Raw genomic sequence first — 19,602 nt, 5'->3', positions numbered from 1 at the left:
ACTGCATACATTTCTGTTTGCCCAGGCGTCTGAAGAGACCCATAAACAACTCAGTTCAAGTATAATAAATTTAAATTCGTAATGACATCAACCCGACCAAAAACAGAGTCTGCAAGAGCAGGCCGCAACAAGCCTGCAACTTCTCCCGACTCACCCCCGCCACCGAACGCTACCAATGCCGGCCCCACGGAAACACTGACTGTGGAGATGCTACAATCCGTGATAGGCACCCTCAAAGCCGACATTTTCGGAAAAATTGACTGTCTCTCTACCAACCTCAGGTCAGAGATATCAACGATCAAAGACGAGTTTAAAAAATCTATCGAGAGTATACAGAATAAGCTCGACGCACATGGGGTGACTTTATCGGATTTGGAGCGAGGGGCTACAGACCACAGCACTCGCATTAGCGAGCTAGAGGCTAACGTCGGCTCATTGACAACTAGGGTGGCATTCCTCGATAATAGATGCGAAGATATGGAAAGTAGAATGCGGAGGAACAACATTCGTCTACTGGGAATACCGGAGGGAGTGGAGGGCCCAAGACCCACTGAGTACATGGCCCAGCTACTTCAGGAGCTGCTCGGGCTAGAGGAGAAGCCACTGCTAGACCGGGCTCACCGCACTCTGCGTAGCCGACCCAGGGATGGAGAACCCCCACGACCATTTGTCATCAGGGTGCATTTCTTTCACGTCCGCAACGACATACTGAGAAGATCGGGAGAAGCATCCCCTCTTCTACATAAGGGTAAAAGAGTCTCGATATTTGCGGACTACACAACAGCTGTGGCTAAGAGGCGGGCTAGCTTTGGAGCTGTGAAACGCCAACTACACACCTGCCCGGGCGTGAAGTTCGGCCTCATCTACCCTGCGGTTTTGAGACTGACTTTACCGGACGGCTCCATGCACAGATTCGAGGACCCGGCTATAGCGGCAGATTTCATCAACAAGAACGTGAAAGCGGCTGTTGTACCGCATGGTTTGTAACAAATGGTTGGCTAGCTGGACTTCCTAGCAGGCTAGTTAGCAGGCCGAATGGGTGACTAACGAAGCCATCTCTGCTGGGTTCATCGACATATGAATGTCATTCTCTTCTTTATCTCTTTATTTCCAGCCCAGGTTTGCCGCCTCTAATGCCAATATCTGGGGGTCTGCATGGCTGTTTCAGTCTGATCATTTACCATCTGCGTCGAGGTTAAACCTCTCTTAATCGAGGATAGTTTTCCTTAGACTCTATTGGGGACCATTCTATTCATGTTTGGCTTACTCTAGTTAAATGGTCACTAATCTTAGGTAGCACAGAGTAAGAGTTATCATGCTTAGCTCTAAACTTTCTTCGTATTTAGGGTTTTGCTTGCATCTCATTTGGGGAGATGCTTCGGCAAGGGCGGGTGTGAGGGAAGGGTTTGTTCACTCTCTATTTGTATATAGTTTGTATATGTTTTTTGTGCCTCTTCGTTTGTCTTTGTTTTTTACATTTGCGTTTTTAGGTTCAACTAAGATCTTCAGTTTACATTGTACCTTGTCCTTTACACATCCTCTCTCTCTCTTAAGATATGACTCAGCCTAGTGTAGCCCATACTGCTGGAGGGAATGGCTTTAATTTTCTTACTTGGAACTGCAGGGGCATAAATAACCCAGTTAAACGTAGTAAGGTGCTACACCATCTTCATCATTTGAAAGCTCACATCATCTTTCTCCAAGAAACTCATCTGAAGGTATCACAACACTCAAGTCTTAGGTGCAGATGGGTGGGTCAGGTGTTCCATTCCTCATTTCAGAGTAAGGCGAGAGGGGTGGCTATTTTACTTCACAGATCGGTACCTTTTACATGTTCTAAGGTGATCGCAGATCCCCATGGTAGATATATAATTGTCAGTGGTAGGCTGCTCAATACAAAGGTTCTTCTTGTTAATATCTATGCTCCTAATTGGGACAATGGTGATTTTTTCAAATCGGTTTTCTCTACACTCCCAGATATGTCCACCCATATGTTGATTTTAGGAGGTGACTTTAACTGTTGGTTAGACCCACAATTGGATCGATCCTCCACTAAACCTACCACCCTATCAACCTCAGCTAGAGTTGTTCGAACCTTTATGTCTGAATTCGCAGTCTCAGATCCTTGGAGAATGGTTAATCCAGCTGGGAAAGCATACTCTTTTTTCTCATCGGTTCACCACACTTTTACGCGCATAGACTACTTCCTTGTTGATGACCGGCTCCTCCACTCCATAACTTCATGTTCATATAACCCAATTGTTGTATCTGACCACGCCCCTGTTACTATGGAAGTAGCTTTTCAAAATGTTGACAATCAGCGACCGCCTTGGCGACTAAAAACTCAACTGCTCAGTAATGAACACTTTGTCAATTTTGTTTTGAGTCAAATCGACTTTTTCATGATTACAAATAGAACCCCAAACATCTCTGCGTCTACTCTCTGGGAAACTTTGAAAGCTTATATCAGAGGTGAAATTATCTCCTACACCGCACATGAGAACAAATTGAAAAGGAATAGGTTATCTATGCTAACACGCTGTATTGCCCAATTAGATGACATTTATGCCGTTTCACCATCCCCGGATATTTATAAGGAACGTTTAACTCTGCAAGCAGAATTTGACACACTATTAACAGACCAGGTTACTGAAATGCTTGTCAAGTCTAGGAGCACTTACTATGAACAAGGAGAGAAAGCCAGTAAATTATTAGCTCACAAGTTACGTCAACAATCATCATCATCTCAGATTACAAAAATTCGTACATCATCTGGGATATCATTAGATCCTGGGGGGATCAATGAGGAGTTCAAGAGATTTTACCAGTCTCTATATACCTCTGAAAGTAAAGCGGATACACTGGAATTGGATAATTTCTTCCACTCACTATCTGTGCCTTCGGTCGGCCGGGACTTGGTAAAAAAATTAGAGCAGCCGATCACTGTTGAAGAACTGTCTAACGCTGTCAAATCCCTTCAATCTGGGAGAAGCCCAGGACCTGATGGCTACCCGACAGAGTTTTATAAAAAGTGTATCACCAAAATAGCCCCTATTCTAATTGAAATGTACAATGATGCATTTGTAAATGGTGCTCTCCCACATACTCTCACTCAAGCAACCATTTGTGTTATTCTTAAAAAAAACAAAGACCCTCTTGACTGTGCATCATACCGTCCAATTAGCCTGCTAAATGTGGACTATAAAATTCTAGCCAAAATTCTGGCAACGCGGCTAGAAACAGTCCTCCCATCAATTATCTCTCCGGATCAAACAGGATTTATAAAAAATAGACACTCATTCTTCAATCTCCGAAGATTATTTAATATTATATACAATCCTTCTGTCGACAATACCTCTGAAGCCATTATATCCCTGGACGCGGAGAAAGCGTTTGATCGGGTGGAATGGAAATACCTTTTTTACACTCTAAATAAATTTGGCTTTGGCTCCAAATTCATGACCTGGATAAAACTTCTGTACTCATCCCCCCAAGACTCTGTCAGGACTAATAACACTCAATCAGATCGCTTCCCTTTGCAAAGATCGACACGTCAGGGTTGCCCTTTAAGTCCCTTACTGTTTGCCATCGCCATAGAGCCACTTGCAATAGCACTTCGCTCCAACCCCCTCATCAAAGGCATAGTCAGATACGGGCACGAACACAAACTGTCTTTATATGCAGATGATTTATTAATATACACATCCAATCTTTCTGTCTCTGTCCCTGCTGCCCTTGCCACTTTCGCATCCTTCGGTCACATATCAGGGTATAAACTAAATCTCAGTAAAAGTGAATTGATGCCACTCAACATGGCTGCAAAAAAATCCCCTTTACATAACTTGCCATTTAAAATAGCTCACAGTAGTTTTATTTATCTCGGGGTACATGTCACAATTAGGTTTGAAAACCTTTTTCAAGCCAACTTTGCTCCTCTCTTAACCCGTACTAAGGACGATTTGGAACGGTGGTCTTTGCTACACCTCTCCTTAGTTGCTAGAATTAACTCTATTAAAATGAATACTCTCCCTAAATTCTTATACCTCTATCAGTGCCTTCCAATATTTCTACCCAATACATTTTTCAAAAAGATCGACGGCCTAATTCTAACCTTTATATGGGACAAAAAGCCTCCTAGGATGCGAAAACAGCTCTTGCAGAGGCCCAAACCAGACGGCGGTCTAGCTCTACCAGATTTCAGATTCTATTATTGGGCCGCTAACCTTAGGATCATTCAGTACTGGTTGCAGAGCAGAGTAATATTCCCACCCCCAACTTGGCTGGAGATGGAGGCTGCCTCGTCTACACCGGCATCACTGTCTTCCCTCGCTCACTCCTCTATTACAGGCCCTTACTCCTCCTTCACCAATAATACATGTGTCAAAACAACATTGAAGATCTGGAATCAATTTAGGCGCCACTTTGGGTTTCAAACAACCTCTTCCTTGGCTCCGGTAGCCTCAAACCCAGCTTTTCCCCCATCTATGATTGATGGTGCTTTCTCAACATGGTCTAATCTCGGTATTAAAAGATTCAGAGATCTGTATACTAACAATACATTTAGTACGTTTCAACAACTATCAGCTAAATTTGGTCTCCCCAGACATCATTTTTTTAGGTTCTTACAAGTCCGGAGTTACATCCGCAGCATAGATCCAGGATTCCCCAACCTTTCTAGTGGAACACAGTTCGACACATTTCTCACCCCACTTCCTAATCAGAAAGGCACATTGTCAATAATCTATAGTCAAATTTGCTCACTACAAGCCATCTCATTAAACAATATCAAATCCTCTTGGGAGGAGGAACTGGGTGAGGAAATATCTGATGAACTATGGGAAGGGGCACTCAAAAGGGTACATAGCTCTTCTATTTGCGCTCGACACGGCCTCATCCAATGCAAACTCATTCATAGTGCCCACTGGACCAAAGCAAGACTATCAAAAATTTACAAGGATGTGAACCCTAATTGTGTTCGATGTAACCAGTCCCCTGCTAATCATGTGCACATGTTTTGGTGCTGCCCATCTCTTGTTGGTTTCTGGAAAGACATCTTTAACACACTCTCAGAATTAAGCGGCACACAGATCGAGCCAGACCCTCTCATTGCATTATTTGGAGTTTCCTTACCCACAATACAATTGACCAAAATGAATAAGGATGTAATTGCCTTTGTCACGTTGTTAGCGAGACGATTAATTTTACTTAGATGGAAATCCTCTGCAGCCCCTTCTCATGCTCTTTGGATTAAATCTATTTTGAATTGCATAAAGTTGGAGAAAATAAAACAGACACTCAATGGGTCTGTAGACAAATTTTATGCAAAGTGGGCTCCCTTCTTTTCTTATGTTAAAAGAATACATTTCCCTGCAGTTCCAGAGTGATGTATATTTATATATTGGTGATGTAAGAAGCCTGGTATGTGCATATACGACATCTCGGATGTTAAGGACGGTAATAACTGTGCTAGCTGACCTATAACAACTGGATCAAAACAGATATTCTTCCTTTTATTTTTATTTTTATTTTTATTATTATTATTATTATTATATTTTTTTTTTGTGTGTTTTATCTTATTTATGTACTTAATGTCTATTTTTTCTTTCATGTCTGTCTCTCCATGTTTTGCTGTATCGTTGTCTTCAAATTGTTGTTCCATATTCATACCAAATAACTTTCAAGTGCAATTATTTACTAAATGCTGGTACTGAAAATTCAATAAACAAAGTATATAAAAAAAAAAAAAAAAAGAGTGTTGTGCCAGTAACCGAAAGGTCGCTGGTTCTAATCCCCGAGCCGATTAGGTGAAAAATCTGTCGATGTGCCCTTGAGCAAGGTACTTAACCCTAATTGCTCTGGATAAGAGCGTCTGCTAAATGACTAAAATGTAAAAATGTTCTTGACATATTCCGTATTGACTGACCTTAAAGTAATGATGGACTGTCTTTGCTTATTTGAGCTGTTCTTGCCATAATATGGACTTGGTATTTTACCAAATAGGGCTATCAACTGATTGGCTCAAACACATTAAGAAGGAAAGAAATCCCACAAATTAGCTTTTAAGAAGGCGCAACTGTTAATTGAAATGCATTCCAGGTGACTACCTCATGAAGCTGGTTGAGAGAATGCCAAGAGTGTGCAAAGTTGTCATCAAGGCAAAGGGTGGCTATTTGAAGAATCTCAAATCTATAATATATTTTGATTTGTTTAACACTTTTTAGGTTACCACATGATTCCATATGTGTTATTTCATAGTTTGGCATCTTCACTATTATTTTACAATGTAAAAAACAGTAAAAATAAAGAAAAACCCTGGAATGAGCAGGTGTGTCCAAACATTTGACTGGTACTGTATATGGAAATACCAAAAAGATTAAATAACATATAACTGATAAATGCAGTGAAATGTGTTGTTATCTGCCTTGGTCATGGACACATTGACACATTTTTCAGCTTTGGTATTCAAACCAGCGACCTTTCAGTTACTGGCCCAGCGCTCCAACCTCTAGGCTACCTGCCATGAGCCAAGCATGTTTACATGTAGAATGGAATAGGTTATATGACCACTATGATTAATGTCATTGTCAGTTCTACCACCTCAACATTGTCCATTTTAAACAGGGTTAAATATCTAGTTAGTATCTAGTTGTGTAACTGTCAGAAGATATGTGCTTCAGTCAGAAAATTGTTCTCTCATCTCTTTGGTCTCAGCTAGCTAGCCAGCCAGTAGCTACCGAAACAGCTAGCCAGCCAAGCTAGCTGCAGAAATGAAAACCATCAAATACACTTTTCCTAATATTATGACTTACATCAACATCCTTAGCTTGCCCATTCACTAAATATACTGTTAAATAACTCTGACTGACACCCAATAGCTTAAGGATGCTGAGCTATTTAACGTTATAATGAGAAAGATGTTGTTATTATGAAATAATCTGGTTGCAAGTTATTATGAGAAATAGCTTTATTATGCCGAAACATTAGCATAGGCTACTCGGCAAGCTTGGCTTCCTCTCATGCACAGGTTGACATTATGGCCGGTTTGCTTGAGTTGATCAACTTTTATTTTTGAGGCATTGGAAAATATTAGTGTCATTGAGCAATATAGATGGTGTTGTCAATACTTTACATACATTGCAGAGAATTCTGAGTTCTCTAAGGCTCTACAGACGGAAAAAACAATTGGACCTCCTTGACATAGCATTACTCCTTCTTGATCTAGGCTGACATGGGAAGCTTTATGGATACAAATTAATCTTAAACGCATCCAAGTGGGATATGTGGTGACTCATAACACAGTCAGGTGTTTACTTCATATTCAAGTCCCCAATGGAGTGCGCATTTGTGTGGAAGTCTCTGGGAATGACATTAGCCAGCTAGCTACCTTACCTTCACAAACAAGAAAGACGACATAGAGGAACAGCTTAGCTAGCTAAGTGTCCTTTTTGTCTTGTAATTTCACATTTGGAAGGTGCACTGAAACAAAATTATTATTTCATTTCTAGCACAGCCAACAACTAGCAAGCAAAATATATGAATAATGCGCTGAAATTAGCGACTGAGGGGTCACTATGGTAGTTAGCAATGGCTATTCTCAGGAACAAGCAAGCCCCTATCTGAGAAGCATGTTCGACTGATCGAGTATTCTATTCAATGCATTGTCAATGAACACATGATTTCATAAAAAGTGCATTAGAGTGGCTTGGAAATACAATGACATTGCAAAATGAGGCAAATAATTAGTAGGAAAACATATTTTCATCATTTTGATGTCATCAGATTGACTTTAGGTGCAGTATAACGTTAGCTAGCTAGATAGCTAAGATTTAGGGGAGACCACCGATTTTAGCTAGCTAGCTAACATTAGCATTGATAGCTATTTTTGAATAACTTTGTTAGCTAATGACAACGTTGCCATCCATTTGACGACATGATAATGATGGCAAAGTTGTTTCCTACTAAACATTTGCCTACTTTAGCAATGCCATCATATTTCCAGGCCACTATAGTGTTATTTAGACTAAACAGCCATTAGCTTCCATTTATCACACCACTAAGGCGCCAGTGGGCGGCTTGAGAACGTTCATAACAATGGCATGATGTAACCCAGTGACGGAGGTGCAACCTATGAATAGCAACATTTGTTTTTGCGTTATTCTATTTTACCCAGCTCTCACACTGTGTGTGTATGTGTGTGTGTGTGTCTATCTGTCCGTCTTGGAGTTCCAGATGTGGCGGCCACTGGAGGGCAACTTTAATACTGGAGCACATGTAGGAGCTCATCGTCATGAAATTAATCTATAACAGCTGATACAAGTATCCTATATTAGATGCCACTACAGTGCTAGCTAACTAGTAAATGTACACCGCAGGCGCATTGGCAACATTTCGTAAGTCCAGCTTGGTGAAGACCCGGGCTCCCTGCAATGACTCGAATGCCGTCAGGGGGAGTGGGTAGCGGTTCTTAACCGTGATGTCATTGAGCGCCTGGTAATCAATGCACGGCCGCTGCCCACCGTCCTTTTTGCCCACGAAGAAGAAGCCCGCGCCCGCGGTGAGGTAGAGGGGGCAGATGAGACCCTTGACGAGTGCCTCGTCGATATACTCCCTCATTGCCAGTGTCTCCGGCAGGGACAAGGAAAACAATTGCACTCGTGTGGGCATGGCGCCCCATGTAAATCCATTACATTAGGATTTCATGTAATGGACATACACAAAATAGTCAAAATTGGTGAAGGGAAATGAAAAAAATTACTTGTTTCAAAAAATTCAACAAAATAAATAACGGAAAAGTTGTGCGTGCATATGTATTCACCCCCTTTGCTATGAAGCCCCTAAATAAGATCTGATGCAACCAATTACCTTCAGAAGTCACATAATTTGTTAAATAAAGTCCACCTGTGTGCAATCTAAGTGTCACATGATCTCAGTATATACAGTTGAAGTCGGAAGATTACATACACTTAGGTTGGAGTCATTAAAACTTGTTTTTCAACCACTCCACAAATTTCTTGTTAACAAACTATAGTTTTGGCAAGTCGGTTAGGACATCTTCTATGTGCATGACACAAGTACATTTTCCAACAATTGTTTACAGACAGATTATTTCACTTATAATTCACTGTATCACAATTCCAGTGGGTCAGAAGTTTCCATACACTAAGTTGACTGTGCCTTTAAACAGCTTGGAAAATTCTGTAGCTCAGCTGGTAGAGCACGGCGCTTGTAACGCCAAGGTAGTGGGTTCGATCCCCGGGACCACCCATACACAAAAATGTATGCACGCATGACTGTAAGTCGCTTTGGATAAAAGGGTCTGCTAAATGGCATATTATTATTATTATGTTATCATGGCTTTAGAAGCTTCTGATAGGCTAATTGACATCATTTGAGTCAATTGGAGGTGTAACTGTAATGTATTTCAAGGCATACCTTCAAACTCAGTGCCTCTTTGTTTGACATCATGGGAAAATCAAAAGAAATCAGCCATGACCTCAGAAACAAAATGGTAGACCTCCACAAGTCTGGTTCATCCTTGGGAGCAATTTCCAAATGCCTGAAGGTACCACGTTCATCTGTACAAACAATTGTACACAAGTATAAACACCATGGGACCACACAGCTGTCATACAGCTCAGGAAGGAGATGCATTCTGTCTCCCAGAGATGAACGTACTTTGGTTCAAAAAGTGCAAATCAATCCCAGAACAACAGCAAAGGACCCTGTGAAGATGCTGGAGGAAACATGTACAAAAGTATCTATATCAACAGTAAAACTAGTCCTATATCGACATAACCTGAAAGGCCGCTCAGCAAGGAAGAAGCCACTGCTCCAAAACAACCATAGAAAAGCCAGACTATGGTTTGCAACTGCACATGGGGACAAAGATCATACTTTTTGGAGAAATGTCCTCTGGTTTGATGAAACAAAAATAGAACTGTTTGACCATAATGACCATCGTTATGTTTGGAGGAAAAAGGGGGTAAATTGCAAGCCGAAGAACACCATCCCAACCGTGAAGCACGGGGGTGGCAGCATCATGCTGTGTGAGTGCTTTGCTGCAGGAGGGACTGGTGCACTTCACAAAAAAATGGCATCATGAGGAAGGAAAATTATGTGGATATATTGAAGCAACATCTCAAGACATCAGTTAGGAAGTGAAAGCTTGGTCGCAAATGGGTCTTCCAAATGGACAATGACCCCAACCATACTTCCAAAGTTGTGGCAAAATGGCTTAAGGAGAACAAAGTCAAGGTATTGGAGTGGCCATCACAAAGCCCTGACCTCAATCCTATAGAAAATGTGTGGGCAGAACTGAAAAAGCGTGTGCGACCAAGGAGGCCTACAAACCTGACTCAGTTACACCAGTTCTGTCAGGAGGAATGGGCCAAAATTCACCCAACTTATTGTGGGAAGCTTGTGGAAGGCTACCAGAAACGTTTGAGCCAAGTTAAACAACTGAAAGGCAATGCTACCAAATACTAAATGAGTGTATGTAAACTTCTGACCCACTGGGAATGTGATGAAATAAATAAAATCTGAAATAAATCATTCTTTCTACTATTATTCTGACATTTCACATTCTTAAAATAAAGTGGTGATCCTAACTGACCTAAGACAGGGATTTTTTACTAGGATTAAATGTCAGGAATTGTGAAAAACTGAGTTTAAATGTATTTGGCTAAGGTGTATGTAAACTTCCGACTTCAACTGTATACACCTGTACCTATGATGAAAATTACAGGACTCTCTCATCTTTTTAAGTGGGAGAACTTGCACAATTGGTGGCTGACTAAATACTGTTTTTCCCCACTGTAGATGCCCAGGCAGGAGAGGTGAAACGGCGCCAACCGTGCCAACGACGGAGACCCGAGAGGCAACCCCAATAAAAATGTTTGGGGGGGGCACACGGGGTGGATGACGAGGCTACAGGAGGCTAAAAGGGAGAAGAAAAGTGTAGAGGCACGGCGAGAGGAGCTGGTTAGGCAGCAGAAGGAGCGGGGGTTAATAAAGGAACCCAGTCCCGCTCCTTGCACCAAGAAAGTGGTGCATGTCGCTAGTCCGGTCCGGCCCGTTCCTGCTCCCCTCACCAAGCAAGTGGTGCGCGTCGCCAGCCCGGTCCGGCCTGTTCCTGTCCCTCGCACCAAGCCAGTGGTGCGCGTCGCCAGCCCGGTCCGGCCTGTTCCTGCCCCTCGCACCAAGCTAGTGGTGCGTGTCGCCAGCCAGGCCCGTCTGTTCCTGACCCTCGCACCAAGCCAGTGGTGCGCGTCGCCAGCCCGGTCCGGCCTGTTCCTGCCCCTCGCACCAAGATAGTGGTGCGCGTCATCAGCCCGCCCCGGCCTGTTCCTGCCCCTCGCACCGAGCTAGTGGTGCGCGTCACCGGCCCGGCCTGTTCCTGCCCCTCGCACCAAGCCAGTGGTGCGCGTCGCCAACCCGGTCCGGCCTGTTCCTGTCCCTCGCACCTGGCCAGTGGTGCGCGTCACCAGCCCGGTCCGGCCTGTTCCTGTTCTTCGCACCAAGCCAGTGGTGCGCGTCGCCAGCCCGGTCCGGCCTGTTCCTGTTCTTCGCACCAAGCCAGTGGTGCGCGTCGCCAGCCCGGCCCGGCCTGTTCCTGTTCTTCGCACCAAGCCAGTGGTGCGCGTCGCCAGCCCGGCCCGGCCTGTTCCACGCCCTGACTCAGGGGACGCTTATATGTTGATTCAGGCTGTGTGTATTCTTTGTTGTGTTAGTTCTTGTTGTAGAATCTAGTATGTCTATTTCTATGTTGGCCGGTGTGGTTCCCAATCAGAGGCAGCTGTCGCTCGTTGTCTCTGATTGGGGACCATACTTAGGCAGCCTACTGGCACTAGTGGGTTGTGGGATCTTGTTTTGTGTGAGGTATGTTGTTTGTGTACCTTGGACTTCACGTTTCGTTTCTTGTTTTGTCGTTGTGTTTATAAGTCAAATAAACATGTTTGCATATCACACTGCACCTTGGTCTGAACCATTCATCAACGTACGTGACACAGTTGTAAATGAGAACTTGTTCTCAACTGGTTTACCTGGTTAAATAAAGGTGAATGAAAAATAAAAAATAAATACACCAGATTCTCAATTAGATTGAGGTCTGGGATTTGACTAGGCCATTCCAAGACATTTTAATGTTTCCCCTTAAACCACTCGAGTGTTACTTTAGCAGTATGCTTAGGGTCATTGTCCTGCTGGAATGTGAACCTCCATCCCAGTCTCAAATCTCTGGAAGGCTTAAACAGGTTTCCCTCAAGAATTTCCCTGTCTTTAGCGCCATCCATCATTCCTTCAATTCTGACCAGATTCCCAGTCCCTGCCGATGAAAACCATCCCCACAGCATGAATCTGCCACCACCATGCTTCACTGTGGGGATGGTGTTCTCGGGGTGATGAGAAGTGTTGGGTTTGCGCCAGACATAGTGTTTTCCTTGATGGACAAAACCTCGATTTTAGTCTCATCTGATCAGAGTACCTTCTTCCATATGTTTGGGGAGTCTCCCACATGCCTTTTGGCAACCATAAAATGTGTTTGCTTATTTCTTTCTTGAAGCAACTGCTTTTTTCTGGCCACTCTTCCGTAAAGCCCAGCTCTTTGGAGTGTACGGCTTATAGTGGTCCTATGGACATGTACTCCAATCTCCGCTGTGGAGCTTTGCAGCTCCTTCAGGGTTATCGTTGGTCTCTTTGTTGCCTCTATGATTAATGCCCTCCTTGCTTGGTCCGTGAGTTTTGGTGGGCGGCCCTCTCTTGGCAGGTTTGTTGTGGTGCCATATTCTTTCCATTTTTTTATAATGGATTTAATGGTGTACCGTGGGATGTTCAAAGTTTCTGATATTTTTTTATAACCCAACCCTGATCTGTACATCTCCACAACTTTGTCCCTGACCTGTTTGGAGAGCCACTTGGTTTTAATGGTGCGGCTTGCTTGGTGGTGCCCCTTGCTTGGTGGAGTTGCAGACACTGGGGCCTTTCAGAACAGGTGTATATACATACTGAGATCATGTGACACTTAGATTGCACACAGGTGGACTTTATTTAACTTATTATGTGACTTCAGAAGGTAATTGGTTTCACCTGATGTTATTTAGGGGCTTCATAGCAAAGGGGGTGAATATATATGCACGCACCACTTTTCCGTTATTAATTTTTTAGAATTCTTTGAATCAACATCTTTTTTTTCATTTCACTTCACCAATTTTGACTATTTTGTGTATGTCCATTACATGAAATCCAAATAAAAATTCATTTAAATTACAGGTTGTAAAATAGGAAAAACGCCAAGGGGGATGAATACTTTTGCAAGGCACTGAAAGTAAATCTCTGTATTTCATACTACTGTAATCTACTGTAATATAATCTAGTTATGGTATCAAAGCAAGTACATTTATTGTATTATACTGTACAAAAGTAAATGCCACCATAATCTGAATGAATGAAATTCATTGAGGGGAGGGGGTTTGTATTTCACAGTATTTTACTGTAATTACAAGAGATTGGTGCAAGCAGGGTGGCTGTTAGATAATGTGTTTACACATTACAGCATATCAATGAATATTTGGTGTTATATATCACTTGCACTTGTAGAGTAGGGGTTCCCAACCTTTCTTCCCCAGGGCCCCCTTTTTCACATTTGAAAAATGCCACGAAACACAACAATTCTTTCCCTGCCCACAATATTTTCCCACAATGCGCCATAACTTACAGTATGCTGCAATAAAAAATGTCAGAGTATTTTACTGTTAATATCCAAATTACCGTATAAATTACAGTTTTCCATTACAGTGTGGGCACCAGAGGATTCCAATGCTGCAGATACAACTTGCCTCACGAATGGAACCCTAGGGCTCTGGTCAAAAGTAGTGCACTATCTAGGTAATAGGGTGTCATTTGGGATTCAGGTACAGTCACTTTCAATAGCCATGTAAAAATTCAGCACAGCAGTCTCACATCATCATACCCCTCAGACTCTAAGCAGCAGCACTTCTAACACGTTATAAATATAGCCCGTCTTGAGGTTTCCCCTGACAGTGCCATCTAGCATCTGGGATGTTCACAGACATGTTTCTGGTTTCATTATCACTAACCTTAACCCCTAACTCCTAGCCTAGCTAAAATTAGCCACCTAGCTAACGTTAGCCACAACATATTGTAATTCATAACATATTGTACGAATTGTAATTCATAACATATTGTACGAATTGTAATTCATAACATATTGTACGAATATTGTAATTCATAACATATAATTCGAAATGGATGATGGACATCCATAAATGAATACTGTACATACCATAAGAAACTTAACATATCATACTAATTGAAGTGTCCTGGATTTACGTTTACAATGTTACGTCTACCCTACCCAGAGACATTTTGATTTCTATATAGGCTATTGTTAAAAAAGAGGAGTCTAAGTTTGTAACATTGCTAAAGTTGTTTATCAACTAAAAAATGTGAGCGCAACTGAGCTAGTTAAAATCAAATCAAATTTGGCACATTTTTATTTTACCAGGCAAGTCAGTTATGAACAAATTCTTATTTACAATGACAGCCTACATCGGCCAAACCCGGACGACGCTTGGCCAATTGTGCACTGCCCTATGGGACTCCCAATCACGGCCGGTTGTGATACAGCCTGGAATCGAACCAGGGGGTCTGTAATGACGCCTCAAGCACTGAGATGCAGTGCCTTAGACCGCTGCGTCACTCGGTAGCCCATGCTTCGAATACAACAGGTGTAGCCCTTACAGTGAAATGCTTACTTACAAGCCCTTAACCAACAATGCAAAAAAAAAATGTTTTGTTACAACTGAAGTATCTGATCATCAATAGATTAGAGAAAAAGCTATTAGTTTTTTAACACAGCAGCCGCATTTAATCAGTTAGGTCCTTGTTTAAAAGCCTATGACATGTTGTTGTAATGTTGAAACTTCTTACGACAATAGAGTGTCATTGCGGCTCGCAATTCGCCGTTCCTGCATGTGGGCATTCCCGCGGGAAAACAGTGCTCGACAGGCGAAGGCGAAGGACACTGTCTACCATTGACATATCAAGCTCTTCTTCTGTGGGGTTTATCGGCGGTTGGCATCCAATGTTATGGTGCATTACCGCCACCTACTGTACTGGACTGCCCCTGCCTCCTGCCTGTGTAGCGGAGTCCTAGTTTAAAAATGGCCAATAGAAGTATAAAGAGGGGTTCCTGCGGATTGAGGAATGCCCATATGCAATAACGCCCCAAATTGCAGGCCACAAATTCACCCTTCTCTCTTACAATAGCCTACTTCAAAACCAAATGGTACATAGTCACAAAAATAGATAGGGTGTTTGTTAAATTATCTTATATTTTAATATTTTATGAATGGAGTGAATTTGGAGCGGCAGTTGTTTTTCCTGTGAGTGCTGAGCGTTTTTTAGCGGAATGGGGGAAAGGACATTGAGCGCTGGTGCTGTCCGTGAGCAATGAGTGGGATTTCCAACTGTTCAACTCTGATCACATACTCTGGAAGCAATCTCAGACCTGTTGCTTAGATAAACTGTCACGGAATCTGCCGAGGCTGCTCCTCCTCCTTGCTCGGGCAGGTTTCGGCGGTCGTCGTCCCCCGGAGTACTAGCTGCCATCGTTGTATGTTTCATGTTCGTTTGGTTTTGTCTTGATGTTGTACACCTGTTTCTAGTTAGTGCTCATTAGTGTCCTATTTAGTTCTCGTTGTGTGTGTCAGATGTTGTGTGTGATTACGCTTCTGTTTGGTGTTCTGTGCTACGTGTTTCCCTCCGTTGTTTTGGAGAGGTTTTCGCACATGTTAGTGCGCCTTTTGTTTGATGCCTGTGTGTGCCTTTATTTCGCCTCCGGGCCTGTTGTGCTCGTGTACTACGTGAATATTTCACTAAAGTCTTTTGGACTTTGTTTCTGCGTCCTGCGCTTGATTCCTGCACCACACCCACCTTCAGCACTCGTGACATAAACCAAATACTAGTGTACATGCCTCTCTGCTCTAATGCTCTTATTGTTGTTGAATGAAACAGTGTTATCAAAGTGAAAGTATATATCAATGTCCCCGTTTTTTTCTCAGCCAACCATTAACATAATTCACAATAAACAATAAATTGTGTGATTCCTAGGGCCGCTTCAGGATGATATGTCTGGGTGGGCAGCCAGACATTTTCTGTCTGTTTCAAAGCTTTCTTACTGCTATTTTAACCGTTTAACATGATTCTGGCATAATCAATTGGGTGGGCAACATAGGATTTTGGGTTGGCAATGCCCAAGCCACAGTTATGTTTTCTCATTCCCCGGATGCACTCCACCACACTCATTAATATAATATTCTGCCCTGTTTATCAAAAGTGTTGGAAAAACTTGTCAATAATCAACTGACTGGCTTTCTTGATGTCTAAAATATTCTCTCTGGTATGCAATCTGGTTTCCACTCAGGTTATGGATGTGTCACTGCAACCTTAAAGGTCCTTAATGATGTCACCAGTGCCCTCTAAGCAATGTTGTGCTGCTATTGATACGGTAGACAATTCCATTCTTGTGGGCCAACTAAGGAGTATTGGTGTCTCTTAGGGGTCTTTGGCCTGGTTTGCTAACTACGTCTCTCAAAGAGTGGAGTGTATAAAGTCAGAACATCTGCTGTCTCAGCCACTGCCTGTCACCAAGAGAGTACCCCAAGGCTCGATCCTAGGCCCCACGCTCTTCTCAATTTACATCAACAACATAGCTCAGGTAGTAGGATGCTCTCTCATCCATTTACATGAAGATGATACAGTCTTATACTCAGCTGGCCCCTCCCCGGATTTTGTGTTAAATGCTCTACTACAAAGCTTTCTAAGTGTCCAACAAGCTTTCTCTGCCCTTAACCTTGTTCTGAATACCTCCAAAACAAAGGTAATGCGGTTTGGTAAGAAGAATGCCCCTCTCCCTACCGGTGTGATTACTACCTCTGAGGGTTTAGAGCTTGAAGTATTCAACTCATACAAGTACTTGGGAGTATGGCTAGATGGTACACTATCCTTCTCTCAGCACATATCAAAGCTGCAGGCTAACGTTAAATCTAGACTTGGTTTCCTCTGTCGTAATCACTCCTCTTTCACTCCAGCTGCCAAACTAACCCTGATTCAGATGACCATCCTTTCAATGCTAGATTACGGGCACGTAATTTATAGATAAGCAGGTTAGGGTGCTCTCGAGTGGCTAGATGTTCTTTACCATTCGGCCATCAGATTTGCCACCAATGCTCCTTATAGGACACATCACTGCACTCTACACTCCTCTGTAAACTGGTCATATCTGTATACCCATCACAAGACCCACTGGTTGATGCTTATTTAGAAAACCCTCTTAGGCCTCACTCCCCCTTATCTGAGACACATACTGCAGCCCTCAGCCTCCACATACAACACCCATTCTGTCAGTCACATTCTGTTAAAGTTCCCCAAAGCACACACATCCCTGGGTCGCTCCTCTTTTCAGTTTGCTGCAGCTAGCAACTGGATTGAGCTTCAAAAAACATTCAAACTGGACAGCTTTATCTCCATATCTTCATTCAAAGACTCAATCAAGAACACTCTTACTGACAGTTGTGGCTGCTTTGCGTGATGAATTTTTACCTCTACCTTCTTGCCTTCGTGGGGTTGTCTGTGCCCAATAATGTTTGTACCATGTTTTGTGCTGCTACCATGTTGTGCTGCTGCCATGTTGTGTCGCCATGTGGTATTGCTACCATGCTGTGTTTCTGTTATTTTATTTTTTATTTTTTATTTTTGGGGGGTAGATCAGCTTTAATATTGCAGATATATTGTAACTTCCATCAATGTAATTGCCTGCATCACTTCCAATCCCCCATATGTATTTTTTCCTCGCAAATATATATATACACACACTACCGTTCAAAAGTTTGGGGTCACTTAGAAATGTCCTTGTTTTCCATGAAAACATACATGAAATGAGTTTGAATAGGAAATATAGCAAAATGCATAGGAAATGTAGTCATTGACAAGGTTAGAAATAATGATCTTTAATTGAAATAATAATTGTGTCCTTCAAACTTTGCTTTTGTCAAAGAATCCTCCATTTGCAGCAATTACAGCCTTGCAGACCTTTGGCATTCTAGTTGTCAATTTGTTGAGGTAATCTGAAGAGATTTCACCCCATGCTTCCTGAAGCACCTCCCACAAGTATGTCAACTTCTGAAGCTGAAATAAATCAGTGTACATATACAGTATCTACATTTTTGTAAATATTTGAGTATATCTTTTCACTGAAGAAATGACACTTTGCTACAATGTAAAGTAGTGAGTGTACAGCTTGTATAACAGTGTACATTTGCTGTCCCCTCAAAATAACACAGCACACAGCCATTAATGTCTAAACCGCTGGCAACAAAAGTGAGTACACCCCTAAGTGAAAATGTCCAAATTGGGCCCAAAGTGTCAATATTTTGTGTGGCCACCATCATTTTCCAGCACTGCCTTAACCCTCTTGGGCATGGAGTTCGCCAGAGCTTCACAGGTTGCCACTGGAGTCCTCTTCCACTCCTCCATGACGACATCACGGAGCTGGTGGATGTTAGAGACCTTGCACTCTTCCACCTTCCGTTTGAGGATGCCCCACAGATGCTCAATAGGGTTTAGGTCTGGAGACATGCTTGGCCAGTCCATCATCTTTACCCTCAGCTTCTTTAGCAAGGCAGTGGTAGTCTTGGAGGTGTGTTTGGGGTCGTTATCATGTTGGAATATTGCCCTGCGGACCAGTCTCCGAAGGGAAGGGATCATGCCCTGCTTCAGTATGTCACAGTACATGTTGGCATTCATGGTTCCCTCAATGAACTGTAACTCCCCAGTGCCGGCAGCACTCATGCAGCCCCAGACCATGACACTCCCACCACCATGCTTGTACTCCTCACCTAGTTGCCGCCACACACGCTTGACACCATCTGAACCAAATAAGTTTATCTTGGTCTCATCAGACCACAGGACATGGTTCCAGTAATCCATGTCCTTAGTCTGCTTGTCTTCAGAAAACTGTTTGCGGGCTTTCTTGTGCATCATCTTTAGAAGAGGCTTCCTTCTGGGACGACAGCCATGCAGACCAATTTGATGCAGTGTGCGGCGTATGGTCTGAGCACTGACAGGCTGACCCCCCACCCCTTCAACCTCTGCAGCAATGCTGGCAGCACTCATATGTCTATTTCCCAAAGACATCCTCTGGATATGACGCTGAGCACGTGCACTCAACTTCTTTGGTCGACCATGGTGAGGCCTGTTCTGAGTGGAACCTGTCCTGTTAAAGCTGTAATGCATCCTGATGTCTTTGCTTGCTGGGTCAGTAGGGCACCTCAGAGACAACTACAGGTCTTGACAGGTGGTCATGTAGTCAGCAACCATCTTCTGGTAGACAGACTGCTCACTTTGAACAAGCAGGAGATGCTGCACTTGTTTTTTCAGATTGGCAGATCTGAAGACCTGATAGTTGTTCCTCTTGCACTGCCAGCACAGGTCTGTCCTGGGCTTAGTGCTTGAGACGTGGGGTAGCAATTGTCACCACAGAGTCTTGAAGGAAGACAGCCCGACTGCACGTACCTCTGGAAAATA

At 43.0% G+C, this 19,602-nt stretch overlaps 1 pseudogene across 1 annotated transcript in view; it reads left to right on the top strand.

The window, feature by feature from the left end:
* Positions 1-558: 558 nt before the first annotated feature.
* Positions 559-19,602, top strand: part of LOC311121654 (2-hydroxyacyl-CoA lyase 1-like) — an 80,232-nt pseudogene continuing 61,188 nt past the window's right edge. The window contains exon 1 of the transcript in view: positions 559-979. The product of the transcript in view is annotated as a 2-hydroxyacyl-CoA lyase 1-like (transcript). The remainder of the gene's footprint in view (positions 980-19,602) is intronic.

Source organism: Coregonus lavaretus (genome assembly GCF_964263955.1).
Source record: "Coregonus lavaretus genome assembly, contig: HAP1_SCAFFOLD_1229, whole genome shotgun sequence".
NCBI lineage: Eukaryota > Metazoa > Chordata > Actinopteri > Salmoniformes > Salmonidae > Coregonus > Coregonus lavaretus.
The sequence above is the reverse complement of the archived record's forward strand: the minus strand, read 5'-3'. Positions and strand labels throughout refer to the sequence as shown.